The sequence below is a fragment of the Ixodes scapularis genome, unplaced genomic scaffold (genome assembly GCF_016920785.2).
Source record: "Ixodes scapularis isolate PalLabHiFi unplaced genomic scaffold, ASM1692078v2 PGA_scaffold0__279_contigs__length_252992795, whole genome shotgun sequence".
NCBI lineage: Eukaryota > Metazoa > Arthropoda > Arachnida > Ixodida > Ixodidae > Ixodes > Ixodes scapularis.
The window spans coordinates 204,628,101-204,651,475 of NW_024609835.1; the positions used below are offsets into that span (position 1 = coordinate 204,628,101).

Sequence of the window (23,375 nt, forward strand, 5' to 3'; positions counted from 1 at the left end):
TGCATAAAAAAGCAAACTGTTGTTTGTTTGTTTATACAGCCGGAAGTTAGTCTGTCTCAGTGGGCGTCTGGTGTCTGAGCTGTAGAATAGCAGTTTAGCCAGTGCGGTACAACCGCTAACCTCGGGTGTTGATTGTACAACATAAAGTGTAAATTTTCTGGTCTTCCAACAGCTCTTTCCATATTCGTTTTTTCTTAAGAGGCATAGGCAGCAAAAATGAAAGCCGTTTGCAACTCCCTGTGACGCCGAATTAGAGCGCAGCTCTTGAGGAGGAGGAGGGAAGGGTACTGAGGGGAGGGTATACCCCTCCTCCCTCCTCCTCACCTCGTCATCCTGCGTGCTCGTCCTCGCTCCGAGCGGCCACGGCGTCGTGGGCGTGACCATTAGATCACGTGACCCTTGTGACCTCAGGAGGGTCACGTGACGTCACCGGGGTCACGTGACCTGACTGGGGTCACAAGACCTCCCGGGGCTCACGTGTCGTCACCGGGGTCACGTGACCTCACAAGAGACACGTCACGTCACCGAGGTAACGTGACCTCACATGGGTCACGTGACCTCACGAGGGTCACGTGACGTCACCGGCATCGTCATCGTCATCGTCATCACGTCATCCGTGACGTCACCAATGACATCACGTGACGTCATTGTGATTACGTCATCGTCATCGTCACTGATGTCATCATCCGTGACGTCCCCAGTGACGTCACGCGTCCCATAATGCACCGCGTGGTGACGCCGACGCCGACGGCGACGGCGACGCCACTCATGCCGGAAACGGGCGCCTAAGAGCTGCGCTCAAATAATGGGAGAAATAATAAGCATACCTCATCAATCCACCTCAACTATTAGATTGGGTAACATTAATGTTTTATCATGGCAGAAAAAACATGGACAACATTTTTTTTATTTTCCTATGGCAGTAATTCAGACACTTTACACAACTTCAACCTTGTTTGAAACATTATTGTGCGGCTCAACTGCAACGAGATCCAATGCGCCAGTGGTCTCCGACGAGAGTCCTGTGAACCTCACAAACGGTGAAGGTAACAAACATATCATTTCATTACTTCGCTGCTATACGAACGGTCTCATCCACCACTTTCCGTGTTGCTGGTTTGACTGCTTTTTGGTATGTAGAGTCTGTGAGCAAGGCACCAGCCAGTGCGAGTACTTTGCTTGGAAGCATGCCACCATCAACGAGCACTGGAGGGAACCACGTGTTCCTACGGTCTTCCTGCATTTAACACCTCGGACCAACAATTCCGAGAGCGGTGGATTGCTCTTTCTGTACCAATTTGTTTTGCTTTTTTTCTTGTAGCTCGCTACAGAGCTGGAGGAATTCCAGAGAGAGAGATTGGGATCCCAGTTTACACCACAAGCTGCCCATCCAAGAAGGAGCGGCTGATCATCAACTCTAAATTTTCCGATAAGAGGGATCGGTTGTATTGGCTGGAGTGTGCTCGTTCGAGTTATTTTACAACACTACAGAACTGTGTATAAGGCACGTGTGCTCCAAACAACCAGCCTATTCTGGTTAATCAATGACGATGCCATCCTCCTGACCTTTATGAAGTTATACCATGGCGTCACCTTCTCACTTTTGGCAGTATTGTTCGGTGTGCACCCTACCACAATTTTCAACATCTTTAAATAGTCTGTAGTGATTTTTTCAAGCATATTTGAACACGGAATATTCTGGCTGAAAAATATGCTGTGGTCAGCTGCCTCAGAACCTACTTCTCCGAGTACCAAGACACAAGCATGGTGCTTGCCGGCGTGGAAGTAGAAATCCAGTGACCGCAGGACCTAATTTCGATGCTGCTGACCTACAGCCACTACATGCGGACATATACAGCAAAGGTTTTAGTGAACGAGACACCAGGTTGTTTGATTAGTTATGTGAGCCATGGGTATGGTGGGAAAACATCCGTCACCCATATTGCCACGCGCGCGGCCGGGCGAGCGCGTGCGTGACCGAATGGTTACCGTGCTTGACTGTCGCGCGGAAGGTCTAGGTTGGATTGCAGTCAGCGGAATGCCCTTTTATTTAATCTTTGAATTTGGGGTTCTTGTAAGTTCTAGAACATTCTCGTCTGATCGAGTCCGAAGGTTGTACGGGCCGAAAGTTCTACGCGGAATGTTCCAGAAACCCATGAGGGCACATAAAGGACTCCGCATGGCGAGTGGAGTCAGTCTCGCCCCAGTGTTCGATCCTGCTGTTACGCCACTGTCGACAACCGCGACGCTTTATTGTTATCTTCTGTTTCATTTTTGTTTTGGCTCAAGTTCGCCACATTAAACGCTTATTTTTTTCAGTTTTCGTCGCCTCATCAATTGTCATTCCTGACATTTTGGTGGAGGTGCGGGGTATAGATTTTTATGCCCGTGAAGCGTACCTCTCGGTAGACATCCCGGTCATGTAAGGTGCTCAGCCCCGGAAGGCTACCCTTCGCAGAAGATGCCGACGCCCGAGCAAGCCACCGTACCAAGAGTCAACCCCTTGAATTCGGAACTAGATCAGACCACAACAGCTCGCCATGGCTGCTGGTAATCCCTACCGACCTTAGAGCACAGATCTTCTAAGCCTGCCATGACGACCCGGCGTCTGGAGACCCTGGTTACAACCGTGCGCTGGCCCGAATTCGTGAAAGGTATTACTGACCCAAGATCCTGAAGATCGTTCAACTCTACACACGATCGTGCCACGTGTGTCAGCGACATGAGAAACCGCCGACGAAGCCGGCAGGTCTTCTGCAGCCGATTACCCACCCGACCGCACCCTTCAAACAGGTCGGAATAGAACTACTTGGCCCTTTCCCACCATCGACGCAAGGAAACCGCTGGATAGTCGCCGCCACAGATTATCTCACGCGGAACGCCGAAACGAAAGCCCTTCTTTCAGGGAGTGCTATGGAAGTCGACAAGTTTTTCATCGAGTCCATCGTCCTCGGGCACGGCGCTCCCGAAGTTCTGATCTGAGACCATTGATCATCGTTAATGGTTCAACTGACGCAAGAAATCCTTCAGCCCAGCCTCACCAGCCATCGTCGCACCACAGCGTACCACCCGCAGACCAACGGGCTGACGGAGAGACTCAACAAGACCATCGCCGATATGATCTCCATGTACGTCGACGTGGAGCGCAAGACATGGCACGAGGTGTTGCCGTACCTCAGATTTGCCTGCAACATGGTCGTACAGGAGACAACCGGGGTTACACCCTTTCAACTGGTTCATGGTCGCAAAGAAACGGCAATGCTGGGCGCGATGCTAACCCTGTCGACGGAAGCGACGTCGCCCAGGTAGTTTCCCAACGGGCAAAAGTCTGTCAGCTCGCCAGACTCCGGATTCAAGCCCAACAACGTGTTGACACTGGTGGATACAGCCCTCGTCGTCGGGACGTCCACTTCCAGCCCGGAGACAGGGTGTGGGTGTGGATACCGATCCGTTACCGTGGTCTCAGCGAGAAACTCCTGAAGCGCTACTTCGGAACCTACAACGACCTTCGTCGACTTGGGGATCTGAATTACGAGGTGATGCCCGACGGAACAAGAACATCATCACGCCGCCATTCACGACTGGAATCGTCCCCGTCGTGCGCCTCAGGTCGTATTACGATCGATAGGAGTATGAATGGCGGTTTGTATTACGCTCGATAGGATTGTGATGTAATAGTCTCATTAGTCTGCCATCATTTGTGTTTGTTTTACTGTTCTCTTCCCCGTCACGTCGCACCGAGACGATGCGCTTTTAAAAGTGGGATTAGTGCCACGCGCGTCGCCAAGCGAGCGCGTGCATGGCCGAATGGTTACCGCCTTTGACTGTCGCGCGGAAGGTCTATGTTCGACTCCAGTCAGCGGAATGTCCTTTTGTTTATACTTTCACCTTGGAATTCTCGTGAGTTCGAGAATATTCTCGTCTAATCGAGTTCCGAATATCCTAAAGGCGAACGTTCTACGGGGAATGTTCCAGAAACCCACGAGAATTCATAAGGGACTCCGCATCGCGAGCGGAGTCAGTCTGGCCCCAGCGTTCGATGCTGCTGTTACGCCGCCTTTGACACCCGCGACGCTCCATTATTATCTTCTGCTTCCTTTTTTTTGTTTTGGGCACAAGTTCACTCCATTACACGTTTAGATTTTTTTTAAGCTTTCGTTGCCTCATGAATTATCATCATTCGTGACGATATCACGAAACAGAGCCAGCTACTTGACAAGTGTATCCCACAGGTCGACAGCGTCATGGTCGACAAAGGCTTTCGGTTCAACGAAATCTGTAGAGAGCAAAACATCAAAAAGATCCGACCCCTTTCCTGATCGAAAAACAGCTGACCGCAGAGGAAGCAAGGACTAATCATTCTATCAAAACTGCCCATGTGCATGTGGAAAGAGCAATACAAAGACTGAAGCTCTCCCGGATTTTGAGGAACCGATTTGACTTGGACTTGAATTTTGTGCCATACATTTGCATGGTTTTACTGTAATCACTGGCACAGTGAACCTCACCAAGGCCTTCTTTGACAAGGAAAAGTTTCTATTTAAGTAGGTGGTCATAGTAGGCTTGCCTGTTAATTATAAACAAACTGTTAGGTGGCATGTGCATGGTTATTATACTTTTTTTTGTCATTGCAACCTTGCGTTGTAAAATTGTTTTCTTCACAAATGTGTAGTCAGTACAAAGCTTCTGCTATGTTGTGTGTCATTTTAATATCAGTGTGACAAAGCAGAAAAGAATACAAAACACAGAACATAATGTGGCAAAAAACAACAAACACCATCTATGATTATTCTTAAAAGGACGCTGAAACAAATTTTAAATTTCGCAAAAAGTAAGCATTGAAGTTTCACAAAGGAGCAGTGCCGCTACACGGGCCTCGCGACCAATTTAGGTATAAAAAAAGAGATTCAGACATCAAACTAACTCTTATCCATCGTTTGTTTTCTAAAATATTTGTTGTAGTTTTTTGTGGCAATGGAAATTAGCTTGTAGCAACCGGCATTGCTGACTATGTCGGCGCACCGACTGCACGGTTGCTCATGCATCACGGAGCAAGGTAGGAGCCGCAATGAAGGAGCAACGCGACACGCGCACAAAGCAAATACGACGAGCAGCATCAGCAGCTATGGCTTGGCGCTCCATGGACTGGCCCTCATCTTAAGTAATCTTGTACATATGTCAACATATATTTAATTTAGTTAGGAGCTAAAGGCCTCGACGACTAGAAGCAAATCTGCTCAAGTCAGCAGATACACATTTCTGAGAAACAAGAAGCTGAACTAGGCAACACCAAATGATCACGCAAAAGATGAGACGGAATTTGTTAACACGACATCTGTATCACGAATATGAACGGCGACAATTGGTTTGAAAGGAAGTGATGGATAAACGAAGACATCATAAGAAGAATCTTTGTTGTATTCCACAGAGATCACTGGTTTTGTTCCTTTCTGAGGTACACAAACAGGTCTGCTTGATTGCCACCGGTTAAACCCATCTGCACCTGCACCTGGCAGAAGAAACTTGATTGTGTGCTTCAGCCCCGTACTACGCACAACGCCCACACTCATCTCAGCCTTGTCTCCAGAAAACTTCGCCATGCTTTTTGTGCACTTCACCTCGATGACCCGCTTTCCACAGCACTGGCAATCTACCAGTGCGTCGGGACTAGCACCTATGTAGGGCCGCGCTGGCATAACATGTAGTCCGCGCTGACTCAACAGCAGATTCTGATGCTGAGCCAGCTTGGTTTTGTAGCACTGCTTTGCGGTGCCCTCATGTGCGCTCCCGCGAAATATTGCCGGTGTCCTAATTTTCGTTTCTTTCATTATCCTTCTCAGAAGAGGTCTGAGGTGAAATGAACCCATTTTTGTTTGGAGTGTTTTCGCTGGCGTGAAAGCGCTGTACGCGAAAGAAGCAGTAATCATTGCCAGCCTCTGGCGCATCCACAGACTAGACTTTGCCTGGTATCGCATGGGCACTTTGATGTCCTCCAAGTCTTTGGAGCTGTTGCACTTATGCTTGAGCAACTCGTCAAGCAGCAGTCCATTGTCGCGGCTCCCGGCGAGTCTCCTCAACTCGCCCAGGCAAACCATCAGAGTCAGGCCTCTTGGTTTTTGGTTCAGAGACAGTGCCAGGATCCATACTTGCTTTCATATCTGCACAAAAATACAGGAAAATTAACAATAAACTGTAGCGACACTCCAGTTTGCGTCCTCTACAAATAATGTGCAGTCACGGTTCACATGGAGGTGAACGCGAGATTGCCGATCGCTCCGCACCTGCAGTGCCATGGGGTGCTGTCTGTGGAATCCATGTAGGCCATATCTCATGAGCGTAGGAAGGCGCACGACGGCGCACCGCCTGTACGAAATGGTAGACAGTTGCATGTACGTATTCAAATAGATCACGGTTGTGCAACCGACAAAACATAGAAACGAACTGCCTACCTTATACCATTCACGACGCAGCTGTACAAATTAAACTGACAATGCGAGGTCACAAACACATACTGAGTTCGTTGGAGTCTGTTTAAAAAAATATCGGCTAGGCAGTAGCTGTGCTATTTGCAATAAAGATTTAGAAAAATTACCCAGGCCCCTAGGAGTGCACGGAGTGGTTTGGTGTTCCAACTTACCTTTCTAAGAGGAATTCCATGGTTGTTTTGGCACGCGCCGGGCTCGCCTTTTTTAGAGCGCAGATCTTCCACTGGGCAATCGGGGTCAATTTCATTGTCTTCCACAGGACATTTTGAAGCAGCACCGGCTTCAGATTCGGATTTGGGGTAAGCAAAACTCACTCCGCCGACATCGGGGTATTCAAACTCGTAAAGGAATGGTTTGGAGGAACTCCGCTGCTTGTTGTGGGGCGACTTCTTATCTCGAGTTTTATACCGGTCGCAAAGTGTGTGCTCAAGTTCAAGCTGTGACAGGGATGTACTGTTCTAGAGCTGCGTACAGAGAATACAATTGGTTGAACATTTTCTTTGTCAGAGTGATCTGAGTTTCTTAAGGCTAGTATTCTCGAACGCTGACTTCGTCTATGTGGGATGGGAATCCTATCTCTTGCTGATTTATTGTGACGAAATTTGAATCTGCTCCTACATGTTGAAGAAAAAAATGCACGTGGTAAAATTCATATTCTCGGTAAATTCGGGAAGTGGTCGTCACCCTCGAACGGTGTATAACTTTTTTCTCCTTTGGCTCTGTGAGCTTCACCTTTTGGAAGATACAAGTGAATAAAGCTTCGGTCCATATAAAAAGAAACTCCGGCCTGTTTATTTGTTCTTGTGCCACCGCGCTTCTGGAAGGCACGGTAACAGAAATGTAAAGGCGGACGAAATTGGCCATCTGCTACTGCCGTGCTTGTCAGTCTCATCCGGGTATATGAAGGTAGGCCGTTCCCAGAGAAGAGGCCGTCTTCCACTGGAGGTTTCGGAGGTGGAGCCCCTCGCGAGATTGGATACTCCCATAGCGGAATTCGGTCGTCGCCCCAAAAAGATCAGCGGTATGCCCATAAGGTACGCAAAAGAGACCCACCCATATGCCCTTAAGGTTTTTCAGTGTCTTCGGACGGCCAACAATGCTTGTTGTTGCTCTGACCGTCAAAAATAATGTGAGTTCGTTTCCTCACTCTGCATATTACTGACCATCTTGAATCGCATATTTATTCGCATCAATTTTACTCCTTTGACTTAAGCCAGTAGCCGTGGCACTTAATTTATGCAGCGAAAGTAGGTGTCGGAAAGACAATAATTGCATTTCTGGCTACTCTTATTTCACGACAGTCTAGCTATCCAGCTCTAAAACTTTAACACTCGCTTTTCATAAGCCTGTGACGAAAACATTGATAAAACTGTCGAAGGACCACATCGGAGTTACCATAAAATAGTGACAGCAAGATATTAAATACAAACGTTTTGTTCGGTCTTACCTCTTTGTTGTAAGCTCACTAAGCTCACTCACACAAGCAAAACGTGCTCGAGCATAAGTACCGCATTATAATTAACTCCTTCAGGATTGGGTCTGTATTGATTTAATGCAAAAGTAGTCAGCCATGACATGTGGCTTCTCATGGTTGCACTCTAAAACAACCCTTTGGACAGTGCACCAAGACTGGTAACCGTCGTGAGTTAAAAGGGTAAACGGTACTCTCCCGGACAGTATCAGATACAAAACTGCACCGCTTGGCTTGCCGTGCTACCTGTGCCGCCTGCTGGGTGCTCCTAGAAACTGAATTAACGCGGAGGACAACATCTGTGTTCATAACACTAGTGCCAACTTTCACTTTGTCTGCTAATATCGTCTGCTGCGCCACCAATCGTTCGAAGGACAGTACTTTAAATGTCGTTTGCTTACAACACGGCGGTGCAAGACACAACAGGAGTAACCTCGTTACGGCTGGTGCATGGCAGAAAAGTAACGACCATGCTCGACGCAATGCTACCCCACAAATAATCTGACGATGGGCGCCCCGACGACGCTCAACGAGCCGAAGAAGTTCGTCAGCTCGCCCGGCTCCGAATTCAAGATAAACGACGTGTTGACGCTTCCCGGCACAACATTCGCCGGATCGACGTTCGCTTCAATCCCGGGGACCGTGTGCGAGTTTGGACCTCGATACGACGACGCGGTCTTACCGCTCATCCACACTGGACGCGGATCCGCGTTCGGAAAGTGGTTGCGAACGCGGTGTTATAAAGATCCAGTACAATTGCACGCGCACTCAATGTCATCGAGTGCGCGTGCAATTGTACTGAACCCTTATACAACTGCGTTCGCAACCGCTTTGCGAACGCGGATCCGCTTCCAGAGTGAATGAGCGGCTAGCGAAAACCTCCTGAAACGCTACTTCGGACCCTACGAAGTGCTTCGTCGACTCGGGGATCTGAACAACGAGGTGATTCTCGACGGTAAACGGACTTCGCTACCCTCCCCCACCGGAATTAGTGCACGTCGTGCGGCTCAAGCCGTGCTACGATCGATAGGACTGCGAATTGCGTTTTGTACTGTGCTGGATGGGAGTATGTTTTACAAGTCTCCGTAGCTTTCCATTATTTTCGTTTGTTTTGCTGTTTTGTTTCCCGGCACATCACATTGAAATAATGCGCTTCAAAAGGGGGGAGTAATGCCACGCGCGTCGCTGAGCGGGCGCCTACGTGGCTGACTGGTTACCGTGCTTGGCTGTCGCGCGGAGGATATGGCTTCGGCTCCAGAGAGCGGAACGTTCTTTTATTTATTCTGCCTATTTGGCGTTCTTGAAAATTTGAGAACTTTCTTCTCTGATCGAGCTAAGAATGTTCTACGCGCCGAACGTTCTCGGCCAAATGTTGCAGGGACCGACACGGCTACAAAAGGTGCTCCGCGCGGCAAGCCGGAGTCCGTGTCGCCCCAGCGCTTGATCCTGCTGTTACGCCGCCATCGACGGCTGCGACGCTCGCCATTTTTATATTGTTTTGTGCACAAGTTCGCCCCATTAAAAGTTAAGTTTGCTTCAGCTTTCATTGCCCTCATCAATTGTCATTCGTGACAATATATCGTTATACTAGTGAGTTTGTGATATTCGCTTTTATATTTCCTGGTCGGTGATATCTCGTGATACTTGTGAGTCAGTGATATTTCATAGTATTTGTTAGTTTGTTGCATTCCGTGATTTATGCGAGTGGGTGATATCTGCGATATTATCTGAAATTTGTGATTTGGCGACATTTCATGATATTTGTGAACTTGACTTCGGTTATATTGAGGATATTGATGATGATTATAGTTTCGGAGATGTGAGGGGTGGTGAGTTTTTTTCCCCTTGATAATCACTGCGATATGAGTGGCGCTTATTTTTTAATCTTGATGGACTTAGTGGTTTGATTAACGGTGACCTGTTGGATCTTGGATGAATTCGCGATATGAGTGTGAATGAATTCTGGGAATACCTTTGTGACCGTGATATGGTATTGAGTTTCTCGGATCCAAAATGTCGACATACGCCGGAAAGGCCAGTGTTCACCCAATGTTGCTGTCATATTTGGTGTATCGCCCGTGCTGAGTGTGTTTGTTTCTCCGATTTTGTCCTTCCCTTTTTGCGCTTCTTTAATTACGTGTCCTAAACCTGGTTCTGGCGTGAGCTTAACACTTCCGACATCGCTCGGCGGCATATGATCTTAGGTCATCGCGGCCATAAAATTGTCTGCGAATGCTGCAGTAGGTTGTCCAAAACTTTTTTTTTTTTAATTCGGTAATTTTTTTTATCTTAATATTTTCATTCACGTCTTGCTCGGCCTAGGCGTATCTCTGCAGCTAAATTGCAGCGCGCTACTTTCAGAAACTTTTTTTTTTTTGTGGACCATTTGAAATGGGTTTGAGGCGTTAGTATGAATGTTGCAGAGCAGAAAGCAAGAAATATTCGCTCCAGCGAGTTTGTTCTTCTTCGTTGCCCTCAATTCACGAAGTATGGTGCGCTTTATTTAGGGGAGCGTATTCCCTTATTGCTACCATTAGAGCGGCAATATTGGAACTGACTTTAGAAAAGAATTAATTCTTGCAGCGCACCGTGCTTACATCTTGTATGTATAGCCCCCGCCTCCCCCCCCCCCCCCCCCCCCCCCCGCATTATTTGTAGGGCCCTCATCATTTCTTTGCACCAGAAAACAGAAAACGGCGGTCAGTACTGCATATTCGTCATTCTTCAAGTTATAATCCTTATTAAAGTGACAACACCTTATATCTGAATGGGTGATATTTCCTCCCAGTTTAGCATAAAGTACTCAGAAGTGAGATGCAGCATCGAGAACTTAATGGCGTACATAGTATTCATTTCGCTAAACGTTTTTTGTATACGTACCCTGCGGCTGTATTTAAAATATATCGACTTAAAAATAACCATCCGTTTTTTTTTTGTTTTTTTTTTCACTTGGCTTTTTGAGCGAGCAAGTACCAGGGACTCAAACCGTAGCCTGAACCGAAACCTAAAACCGTTTAGAAACGAAATTGTTTCGGTAACCGTAACTGGAACGAAACCGTTATTTGAAATATATTTAAAACTGTAACCGTAACCGTAACTGTAAATTATTTACCGGTAACCAATATTAACCGGAAAGTTAAAAAAATAGTTTTTAAGACTGGCCTCGTAGAGGGTTCTTTAAATATCATGGCCATTTGACAGAGATACCGTCAGCGAGTGGTGCATTTGGTAATACATGCTTGTATCAAAGTTTAGCCAGATTGTCCACAAAGTCGAAGCTTGTAGAACCTGGCTAAAAGTTTGAAAGTTTGTCGAACCATTCCAACCTTGAGGTTTGGCGTAGGAATCCGGCTAGACGAATGTTTGTGACATCTCTAGTTGCAACAGGTGTGTCGGAGACACTCCGCCTTAACATCCCGGGGAAGAATGGCGGTACTTAATCGGGTGATATATTCTATTCGAAACAAATTTATTACAAGAAATGTGTAAAATATGCCCCTATACGTTCTGTGCAGGTGAGTTATACGGCCAGGGGTACATTTTGCGGGTGACTTATCTGTGCGATAAGTCGGTATTAATTAAAATTCGATAATTAACTTTTTAATTAGTTAAAATAGATGTATGGTTCCAAATATAATCTTTGAGAGCGTCATCAAAAACCATTAAATCAAATCTTTTTAGAACAACTTGAAGCTCGTGGGAAACTCAGAGGCGAACCAACACCACTCGTGAAGCGGGCGCAAAATTAGCAGCGGCGGAACGCGATAATGATCTAATCATCCGCGTACAGACAACACAGCTGTCCGTGTTGTATGTTCCTTTCTGTAGTCTTCCTTGTTTTGCGCGGTCACATTTGTATTATGCTTAAAAATCACTAACTAGCCCAGCTCTCAATTTTATTACTTAATTCCACTTAGCAGTATTCCTTCCTTCAGTGTAGTCGAAGCCTTTTCTGCATATCGTAGGCTGCAACAAACTGTAGCGACGAGAAGGGGAGAATGGTTTTTCCAGCACCCAGTGAGAACTTTCAGAGGGTTGTTTACAAGCGCTGATGAACAACGAAGTAGTGATGTTTATTTTTATCTTTATTATATAGAAGGCGATGTTTCTGGACTAGCTGGGGGTACGTGTATGCTTGGGCATTAAACTATATAGTGCAAATAGATGTAGTGAACAAGTGTTAGAGCTAGAATCCTGTGTAAATTTTGACAAATTAGAAGTGCTCCTTGGACATTTCTGAGTTCTCGTTATTGTGAATGTCTCGTTGTTGAATATCTGGGACAACATTTAATCGTTTATGAGAAAACGACTGTCGAGCATTTCAATAAAATTAATTATTGAAAAAACTGAAAAAGTGGTGTCAAACATATTACCGGTTACCGCAAAACCGCAAAAAACCGAAACGAAACTGATATCAACAGGAATCGGTAACCGTCATCGCGATCGAAACGTTATATTTCTCGGTTTGAACCCCTCGCAAGACTGCAATAGAAAAAGTGATCGTTCACGGTATGTGTGTGTGTAGGCAATACAGATATCTTGAAAAAATATCACCCGTAATATATACACCATTGCACTCTGTGCAGGTGAGTTAAACGATCAGAGAGGCGAAATATTGTGACGTAAGGGGTGTCATCACATAAAATTTACAATACCTTCTTAAATAGTAAAAAAAAAAGTTTTTTTCTGTCAGAAATTTGCTGAACTTAATCAGTAAATTGCTGAAGTCAACTTAATCAGTAAATTCAAAAACGAAAGATGTGAAGCGTATGGGCAGCCTACTGGAGCGCTGAAGTTACTACTCCTGCAACAAATGCAAGGTTACGGGGAGAAACCGAGTGAAGTAGGATAATCGTCCGTGTTTTCGCAAAGCATGCCTTGCACCTGTTGTGCAAGTGATAACTTTAGTGCATTAATTTACTTCTCACGCGCTCCAATTGTTTTCAAAGTTAATTGATTTAGTGTTTTTTTTTATAAAACTCAGCCAGTTTTTATTTAAAAACATTTGTCTAATTTACTCATAAAAAGTTAAGAAACGAATTTGAGTTATTTTTTCGACTTTTCGTGACTATTATCTTCTCTAATATGTCCCCCTGTACATATAACTCACCTGCGCATAGTGCATTAGTTAGTTTTCATAGCTTTCTTTAAAGCGCATCTGTAAAATATACAAAATACATTGCATAACTGACACAAATGTACTTGTTAACACACTTGACTGAACTAACTTGAAAATGAAAAATTGTCACTTCCGAGGTTCACGTGGCAAAGATGTTGGGCATAATAATCAAAGTAACGTTGTGGTTAGGTAAATTGTGTCGCGATCAAATTATAGAATCTATAATGTGCTTGTTCATAGATCTTTCGATTCAGGTTATTCTTTTTATACCTTGTTTGCAACCTCTTTAATCAGTGATACAAACTGATCGTAGGAAGTACGGGATACTGAAATGTTCTTAGAAATGGCCGTGGTTTAAAGCATAACAATGTCAAACCGCAATTCATTATTACCGCTATTTTTTTTTGTTCTGAACAATAAGGCAGGCTCAAGACGCAAAAGGTGCTAGGCTAGTAAAAAGAGTGACATGAAGAACGTGCAATATAACATTAGCTAACGGTGGGTAGACAAATAACGGCGCATGACTCGGAAGCGTTAAAAACGTAGGCATAAACAGATGGCGCTTGAACTGGTTCAGTTGTAACAGCTACAGCTGCTCAAACAAACTCAAATATTGTCAAATATCTAATAAACAAATAGCAAATCCCATGACCAAGCGCACTGTGAACGATGATAGAGCAAGTTTGTATTGTATCCAAGTGAAGGACATAAGTGATGTTCCTGGGGCTTTCTCGCTGCGGAACTAACGCTCATGTAGTTTGCCTTAAGGAGCCCTGGCATTGCTTAAGAACGGCGCCTACGTTTGCAATAGTTATATCAAAATATAGGGTACGACAACTTTCTCAAGCCAAAAGTTTTTACACTTTTTTGACAGCTTCCTTTTTTTTGTTTTTTTTTCATACGTTTGATTCCTCAAGGGCTTCAATTTTATAGACGTTTCCAAGCAGCCGCTCTTCGAGGCCAGTCTGGCAACCGTAGTTGGAAAAACGCTTTATTTGGGCGCCATTCTAGAAACCTTGAGTGCAAAGCAGAAGTTCTTGACTATCAGACAATCATAACCACACCAGTAGCAAGATGGTGGTGCCCAGAGGGCGTAATCGCAAACGTTCATGGTCTGCGATTATTTTCAAGCATGCGGTTGTTACTCTCCAAGAAATCAAGAGCGTCTAGTTTCCTGCAAAGCACTTCGGAGAACCTATCGCTGCAATGTATAAAGGGAGAGCTCGGTCAGTGACGGGGCTGAACTTAAGTTTAAACACTTAAATATCTGTTTGTGCTATTTTACTGAGCATGGAAAAATGTTTCGGTCTGTGCAACAGCGCTGACTGCTTCCGTAGGTCTTAGCGTATTATTAAGATTCCTTATAGCCGGAGACTCTTATGTATAAATTGCAGCAATTTGCTTTTTAAAAATGTTTGCTGAATGTAGACGCTCCAAATCTGTTTGAGTGTGTGGACTTCGAAGAGGTTGCGCATCGCCGTGCACTCAACTGAGAACTCCAGTTGCATCGTTGATTTATAAATATGGAAGCTGATTACCGAATTCCACGCAAGCAACTGCCGTCAGCAGAACGCGTTGCTATTTCAGTATATTCCTCCCGTTCGCCGACTACAACGATTTGTGGAAAAGTTGTTGGCGTTGATTAACCGCCAACTCTGCGCGCTGGCGGCGAATTAACTTTTATCTGACCCCACACTAGGAAGAGATTAAAAACAAAACAAAAAAAAAACGTTCACTTATAAACGCACCCATGCGCGGGAGGACGTTAATCTGTCAGTAGCAATTACCGTCAGGTGTTTAATAGCTGTAAACTGTCGGATTTCATTAGGCCCGGGCAGCAGAGGCCAGAATGTAATCAATCAGAAGCATATTTGCCACTAAGTACGGCAGAGCAAACAGCGGGAATAATTACGACCGATTAATAAACCGAGAAAATGCGCCCGCCCGCTTTCGTGGATTACCATTACTTCTGTCTATCCAGGCGATAATCTGCAGGACGAGTTTTTGTTGCGCGCTGAATAAACGTTTACATTTCTCTCCCGTTATGTCGAAAACGTTTCTCTCACATCACACTTTAGCAGCTCAGTAAAGCGTAAACTGGGCTCTTCATGAACCAACGCCCTGTTTACAAACTAGTCCGTGTTTACTCACATCGAGCGCTGCGCGTGCACAAAAACAAGATGTGCGTGAAGGGAAGCGACTGTCCAAGTGGCTGTACTAACAGCACACCCATCGCAGCGGCCTGGCGTTGGAGTCGCGGCTTTGTGTATGGGTGAATATGGTTTTCCCCCGTTTTGGGAACACAGGATGTTTTACGCTTGAGCGCAACAAGAAGCCGTTACGCGCAGACGGAGGCAATTCATGAATAGTCTATAGAAAACAATGCATAAGCCTACAAAGCGTGTGAAAAAACAATCGAACGAAGGATTCATTATCCATAATTTATTGCATACTGTTAAACGCCCCAGCGGGAATTGAACACTGGAATGTGTGACCGTAAGCATGATGACATTCCACGGCGCCACACGGAGGATGTAAACAAAAGCGCAAGTGGCTGCACTAAGTATGAAGACCATCGGCGCTCGCAGCTCGTCTCCAATGTTCCATTGGCCACTTTCTAGCACTTTCGCGCTCAATGTGTGGTAGATCCCATTTTATATTTCGAGTAACAAAATCATTTTACAAATTTTTCGGCGATATCTCGCAAAACAAAACGCTTGAAAAGCCGCTCACAGAAAATATTTTACTCTAGTCAAGTTACCCTGCTGGAATCTAACCCGAAATACGTCCAACGCCTAAGAATTCTTTTTTTTTTTATCTGACGTACTTTTAGAGTAAGTGCATATTCAGCATTGCTTGACAGACGCAAATTGCGAGGCATTTCTGGACAAAATTAAGAAGTTTCATCGTTTTGAATTTTATATGAACGGGGAGAAGTGGCCGAAACACACAGTTGTGCATCCAGTCTCCTGATGACTTCAGTTCGGCACCCTTGAAGGAGGAAACTTTTTTGACAACCGACCAGCGACAGGTATATTATTGGATTTGCATGTTGAAAGAAAATTTCACACTTTCTTATATGCATTACGAAAGCGTCAGTGGGACCTTATAAATAAAAAAAGAATAGAAAAACCATCCTAATCATTTTTTGACACGCCTTTAAGTCTCACAACGTAATAAAATATAAAACAAAAAGCATTGAAGTTAATTTACAGTCATTTTTTCATCCTATATTTTTTCTTACTTGCTTTTTTGTGTCTGTCGCGTTCTCTTTTACACCATACTGTGCCTCACTTTCATTTCTCTATATTCGTTTCTTTTTTTCTTTTTTGTTTCAGCACAACTCTAATAAATAGGTTCTTAAGGGCTGCAAAACAAAAATGCTTCATGAAATAAGAAAAGAAAAAAATCGGAAACCTGTCCGCACCGAGACTTTGGTGAACTGAAATAAATTTTACCTCGGGGTGTCATCAGTTATGATGATGAGCGCCGGGGTTCTCGGGTGGCAGTAACGAGGGAGGCGAGAAGTAAAAACACGAAAACACAAATCTCTCAGAGATGCGAAAAACGCTGCGGCTGTTGGAGGGGCGGCGTAAATTATAAGGCAAGTCAGAAAAGAAACGCAAGCAGTGCGGGGAAAACGCTCTCCTGAAACGCCGGACATCTGAACGCGTCTGCGGTTATTAATTCCCCTCCAGATGGTCGTCGAGAGTGTATATCCAAATCACTCGGCGGGTCCTTTACTTTAACCCGATTTTTGTGTGCTTTTACGTCTGGGTATTTGTTGAAAGAGGGGTAAAGATTTACCCTTAAGAACAGGTTAAACTTATTTTCCTCCTACTCTGCGACTAGCGAAGTAGCGAAAAATAAACTATGACGAGAGAAGGAAAGATATATATAAAGTAAAGGTAAACTGATATTTAAGCTTATTTGTTAGTTATTAAATGTTGACCACTATGTTTTATTTTTGGCTGCTTTTCTACTTGCGTACTGGTGCTTGTGACTTTTTGGTATTGAGAGTTAAATAAAAGTCCGTTTGGAGCCTCACGGGAATATGTTTCTAATAACTAAACCACTGTATATAATAAAATGGCGCCGCTACAAAGATTATTTGCGGTAACCGTATCGACCATTTGAAAGATGCCGAGAAAAGCTCACCTTCGAACCTATGAAGCTTGCGCTCATTCAACTGAAATGCCTTCACTCAATGAAGTACGTTTTCATGTGATATGTGTGTGGCGTTATTCTGCATACGCTAGTATAGTATTGATTATTTAAGTAATTATACTATTGATGTTAAATAACTTCTACACTGAATACGTTTCACGAGCAGTATGAATTAAATCATTTTTATAAAAAGCTAGTTAAACGATACCCGGAGGGAAAACATAGCCGGTATAGTAGGCTGCAGCATGTGCGATGTATGTCTATGACTTCAATTCGCATTCGTGTAGTAGCCATAACTGCTTAAGTAGTGGGAGACCTTACCGTGTCAACTTTTTTTTAAGCATATACGGTTTCGATTCAAAGTCATTCCAATCCGCAAATGAATAAAATGTACATTTTTATCATCCGGGCTACGCAAAACTAAAACAATTAAAGTTGTCATTTATGTCTAATTGAAGAATTAAAATAATCTTTATCATCGTGAATTATACTGTATAAAACAACATGCTGAGCGAGTAGTTTAAGACGCAATGAAATATTGAAACAAATATAATTTATGTACGTCCTGGTTGGTTTGCCTTGCTGCACACATGACCCGGAGGAATAACGCGGAGCCAGAGGTTTCGACAACAAGAAACTAAATTCAATTGGGCGTAAACGTGGCGGTATAATAACAAAAAACCAGGAAGCGGTGCTTGAGTCTGGTGGCGCTTGAGTCCAGCCAGCGACTGCCTGTGCGTCGCCTCTGATGCGCCTTATCAAGGCGGCGCACGCGATGTGCGGGTGGCCGGCTTGATTTCGCCGCCACGCGGGAGAGTTCGCCACCTGTGCCCTGCAGTCGGGCTCGGGCTACTGGACTGGGGAGCCGCAAGGGTGCCCCTAACGTCAGAAAAAGAAGAGGACCAAAGACCGAGCCCGGTGGGACTTTAGATGTGACGGTTACAGTACTTCTTGCATGACCATTCAAAATCGCTCGCGGCTTTCCACACAAAAACTGCTGCCAATATAAAAAAAACAAAAAAAAAAACAACAAAAAAACATCACGATTAATAATGAAAATATGTAACTTTTTCGGTAACGGTGATCCACTTTATAAAAAGCTCCGCACGTATCTAGAAAAACACGGTGACACTCTTTTCCAAAATCAATTGCAAGTGCGATGTTAAAATGAAATTTAATCAACAACGATCCGCAAGGTACACGGGACTGAAAATCGTTTTGACATTCGACCTTTATTTTAAACCAGGTGACAAAAGCAAAGTAGCAGGACAGCTTTATCACAGATCTGGATTGTGCTCACGGCATACGGATAACTAGCACAACTGCAGATGTCGGGGAAGCGTGCTGGTAGCTGGCATCCGGCTTCTGGGAGCGATAGCGAGCGGACGCACGATGGATCGCTCCCCTACAATAATGATACGGCTGCGGCCAGCCGTGCTGACGCCGTACACGGTGATTTGCCCGACGGTTATGCCGTGTTATTAGCGAGTTTTAGTAGACCGTGTTTCCCGCTCCGCTAGCCCTCCGCTACGAAGAAACCGCCACTGCGCCTGCGCGCCGATGGCCTTGGCTGTAGAGTTCCGGGTAGCGGAGGGGCTGAGCGGAGCGGGAAACACGGTCTACTAAAACTCGCTATTGCCGTTACTTCCAACATGCGACGAAGCGAAGTGAAGCCCGGTACTGCACGCGGACACCCGTGGTCGACCGTACAGAGTCGAGGACTTCGTCGGGCCCCTGAACCAGGTCATGGAGGACATAACATGACTTGCCGCCTACCAGATGGGCCACGTATGGTTGTTGGAGTTGCGTACCGGTGAAGCCAATTAAAAGCTGCTATTCGCAGGAAACTTGAAGGTAAAAATATCGACTTTCCTGATCATCGAACCTGACGGGCGGGAACTGAGCGTAAAGGCTCACTGGGGGGCTTTTGGAGTGTCCGTCGATGCCATCCTGAGGGCTTTTTAGCCATACTGCAAGGTCAAGAGTGTCGCTCTACGAAAATGAAAGATAGAAGGCCTCGTCTACGTCGTCTCAACGTCCATAACCATGAAGATTGTGGTTCGCGACTCCTTGTGGTTGTGGTTCGCGACAGGTGAGAGACTGCTTGCGAACCTACGGGCGTGCGGTCGCTGACCAGAGACTTGAGGACCCGGGTGCGGCCTACTTAATGGATGAGGTGGAAGGAGAAGCGTCGGCGACTCCGTCAACTCGGCACGTCGCACCTAAAGACTGCCCGCATACCTCTGAGATCACCACGGTGCAGCGGGGATCCCCACAAGACCAAACATGGGAAACCCCTCTTAAGCCGCGGAGTGGGGAGCGGGCAACGTAATATTACTTAGAAGAAGTCACTGTCGGCGTCACAAGCTATTGGGGACGTGGCCGGTGTTTCGGATGGCGAGGACGCTGGGGCCATGGATTCAGAAGGCGGGTCGGTTAAGCGTAGGCACTGCGAAGCGGTTTCGGAAAACGTCGAGTCGCATCATCAATCTCAAGGAGGGGAGAGTGGGGGGCAAAGCAAGAAAGGACGAGGCGCCGGCCGTGGACGCGTGTCACCAATACTCCTGGAAGACTCACGGTCGTAGTGATAACCCAGTCGTGGCCGCACAGACGGTGTTGAAAGGAGTGAGTTCCATGTGCTGTTGTGAGACTTTCCTTTCACGATAGCCCCTGTCACACGTTCCCTGCGTATTGCCACGCTCAACGTTCGGGGACTGGCGGCTAGACGTCGGCAACGACAGCTTTACCGGTTGAGGACAGAACAAAGTAGTAAGTGAGGAGAGTACTAACTACATGGTGCAGCGCTTTTCGGAAAGGTACGACGTTTGTTTAAGTCACGCGGTGGGCTTTTCTGCAGGGTGTTGTCTCTTAAGAAGTTTTTAGGCGTCGTTGTGCAAATAGTTCTGACATGGCCCCCTGGGAGTTTTTTTTTTTTTTTGTGAGTTTACTGTATTGGGTCACGAGTGGCGTGTCATTAACGTCTATGCGCCAAACAAGTCAGATGAATGCCGTATGCTGCGTTTTTTTTTAGAACGTTTATCAGCGATTTCAGTGCGATTGTCTCATTATCTTTTGGACGACTTAAACTGCGTGAGCCGAGCAGTGGATCGGTCTAACATAGCTTGGTATAACGACGCTAGTATCCTCGAGCTGAACGACATTACTGAAGATTTCATGCTCGAGGATATAGCTTGCTGTGCACCAAGTGCGAATACTATCTCGTATACCCACTTTCAAGGTAACAGTCATGCGATATACTGTGTCTACGTTTCGTATAAGCTGGCTTATTTTGTTGTTATTACTTTTTTATTTTTCTTTTATTTAGGAAATACTGCGGATGGTTTTCCACCATCCTAGCAGGAGAGGGTTACAGCATGTTTATAAGAAAGGAATCAAAACTATTGGATGCTGAAGCGTTCACGCAGTCTGACGGCAGTGAGTTCCAGTCTTCAATGGTCCGTACAAAAAATGAGTACTTAAATAGATTATTTCTAGGAGCATATTGTCTAACATTTTTTTAGTGGTTTAGCCTTGCTGAGCGCTGAGGAAATGGCTGAATATACAAGTCTTTACTTAAGCCAGTTTCGTTATGATAAATTTTATAAAAAAAACTTCATCTTGCAAATTTCCGCCTGGCTTCGAGAGATTCTAGCCCACATCTATTCAACATTTCAGAAACCGAGGAGAGGCGCCTAAAATCAGAAAAATAAATCGTGCACTTAGTCGCTGAATCCTCTCCACTTTTTCTATATATTTTTTTAAATATGGGTCCCACACGATTGACGCATATTCTATAACTGGGCGAACTAGGGCTTTATAGGCTGAAAGTTTTACAGTCCAATTGCACGCTCCCGATTTCCTTCTTAAAAAAACACAGTTTTTTGTAGGCCTTGGCGCAAGTATTGTCTATGTGGGTGTCCCAACTAAGTTTCGTGTTAATAGTTAGACCTAAGTATTTTAGGTCATTCACTGATTCAATGAGTTTATCGCGGACATGATACGTATATTCGAGAGGAGATTTCTTGTGTGTTATTGTAAGAGCGCATGTTTTCAAGTAGTTTATAACCATCTGCCACCTCTCACACCAGTCAGCAATTTTACACAAGTTTTCGTTAAGTAATAATTGATCCGAGGTGTTAATGACAGTAGTATAAATCACACAGTCGTCTGCAAACATTTTCACAGTCACACCCGAGTCAAGATCGTCAGCTATGTCATTGACATATATCAAAAACAAAAGGGGTCCCAAGACAGACCCTTGGGGAACACCTGACAGGACATCAAGATTTTGCGATTGACACCCGTTAATTTCTAGAAACTGCGTTCTGTTCGTCAGTTACGCAGAAATCCAGTTCACAAGGCGGGGAGAAATTCCTACACGCTGCAGTTTTTTTAGTAGTAGATAGTGCGGTACCCTATCAAAAGCTTTTGACAGATCCAAAAATATTGCAGCAATTTGTTTCCTTTTGGTGATAGCATTGGCGAAGTCATGTACAACTGATACGAGTTGAGTCGTGTTTGATAGCTTTTTTCTGAATCCATGCTGAAAGCTGGCTAATATGTTATTGGATTCTAAAAACGAAGTTATGTGGCTGGAAATTATCTGTTCGAGCAGTTTGCAGCAACTGCTGATTAATGATATCGGCCTGTAGTTCGCAGCCAGCAGTTTGCTCCCGTCCTTGTGCTCCGGCACAACCTTCCCACACAGCCAATCAGGAGGCAGGCATCCCTGATCCAAGGATGCATTGAACAAAACATAAAAATACTGCGAAATCATGTCGATATAACGCTTCAGAAAGGCGTTGGGAATACCGTCAGGGCCAGAAGACTTTTTTACATCAAGTCTTAAAAGGAGAAGACGAATCCCATTTACGTTTAAATTTATGTCCTGCATTACATTAGATGAAAGAGAAAAATGTTCGATTGTATTTTCGGTCGTGCCCCGACGACCAAAAACACTATGAAATGTGCTGTTCAGCTCATTGACAATTCGGTAAGGGTCAGTAACCCCACAACCATCAATGTGAAGTTGGTCGACAGTCCTATTGTTGCCAGATAGATATCCCCAAAACTTTTGCGGCGCGTTTTTCATGAAGTTTACAAGTGTTGTTTCAAAAAAATAATCTCGAGCGCTCCGTATTTTTTGCTTCAGTGTTATTGAAAGGGAAGATATGACAGTATTATCTTTACGAGCTGATTTGCGTTTTCGAGATATAGCTCTTTTCAAATGTATTATGTCCCTTGTTATCCAGGGGTTATGCTGTTTCTTTTTCTGAAATTTTGGTACGAATTTATCAAGACATGATGCAGTAATGTTTTTAACGGTATTCCACAAAGTCGATACGTCACCTCCCGCCTCAAAGTCACTGAAGCAAAGGTCAAGTGAATCTATAACAGCTTTATCATCGGCAGCGGAAAAGTTAAAGACACATTTACTCGTGTGATTCTTTTTGACAGGACAAACATTTGAGGTAAGTAAAACATGCTTATGGTCAGAAATACCATCGCAAACGCTCACAGTAGTGTCCTCTGGGAAATTTCCAACAAATATAAGGTCTAGTACGTTATCCGTGCTTTGAGTGACTCTTGTACCCTCTTTAACAAGCTGAATGAGATTAAAGTTTAGCATCAATTCAAGTAACAAGTTGCAGTTCTTTACGTCCGTCGTACCGGGGTGTAAAGTGTGCCAATCAATTGTCGGTAGGTTAAAGTCCCCGGCTAATATGACTTTTTGATTAGGTTTGTATTTTTGCTCCATGGAAGACTGAATTTTTTCCAAAAACAACTCCGGCGAGGCGGGGGGCCGATAGATCACACCTACAAGAGCCGAGAACCCAAGATAATCCATTTGACACCTCACACTTTCATTGTCGTCTATTTCGTCCATAGTAACGGAAATAATTTCCTTTTTTACTACTAAAGCAACTCCCCCTCCTCGGGAGCCTCGATCACGTCTAACCAGTTTGAGCGTTGGGGGAACTACTTCGGAATCTGATATGTTTGCTGATAACCAGGTCTCTGTAATCGCTATGATTTGTGGATCATATGTAAATATGATTTCTTTAAGCTCGTAAACTTTATTGACAATGCTGCTGGCATTTATGAGAACAACGCGGAATTGTTTGCTATCAAG

The 23,375-nt window shown here is 44.9% G+C and overlaps 1 pseudogene; it reads left to right on the forward strand.

Moving 5' to 3' along the window:
* The first annotated feature begins 1,570 nt into the window (after positions 1-1,570).
* Positions 1,571-4,548, forward strand: LOC121833396 (annotated as a pseudogene).
* The last annotated feature ends 18,827 nt before the right edge of the window (positions 4,549-23,375 follow it).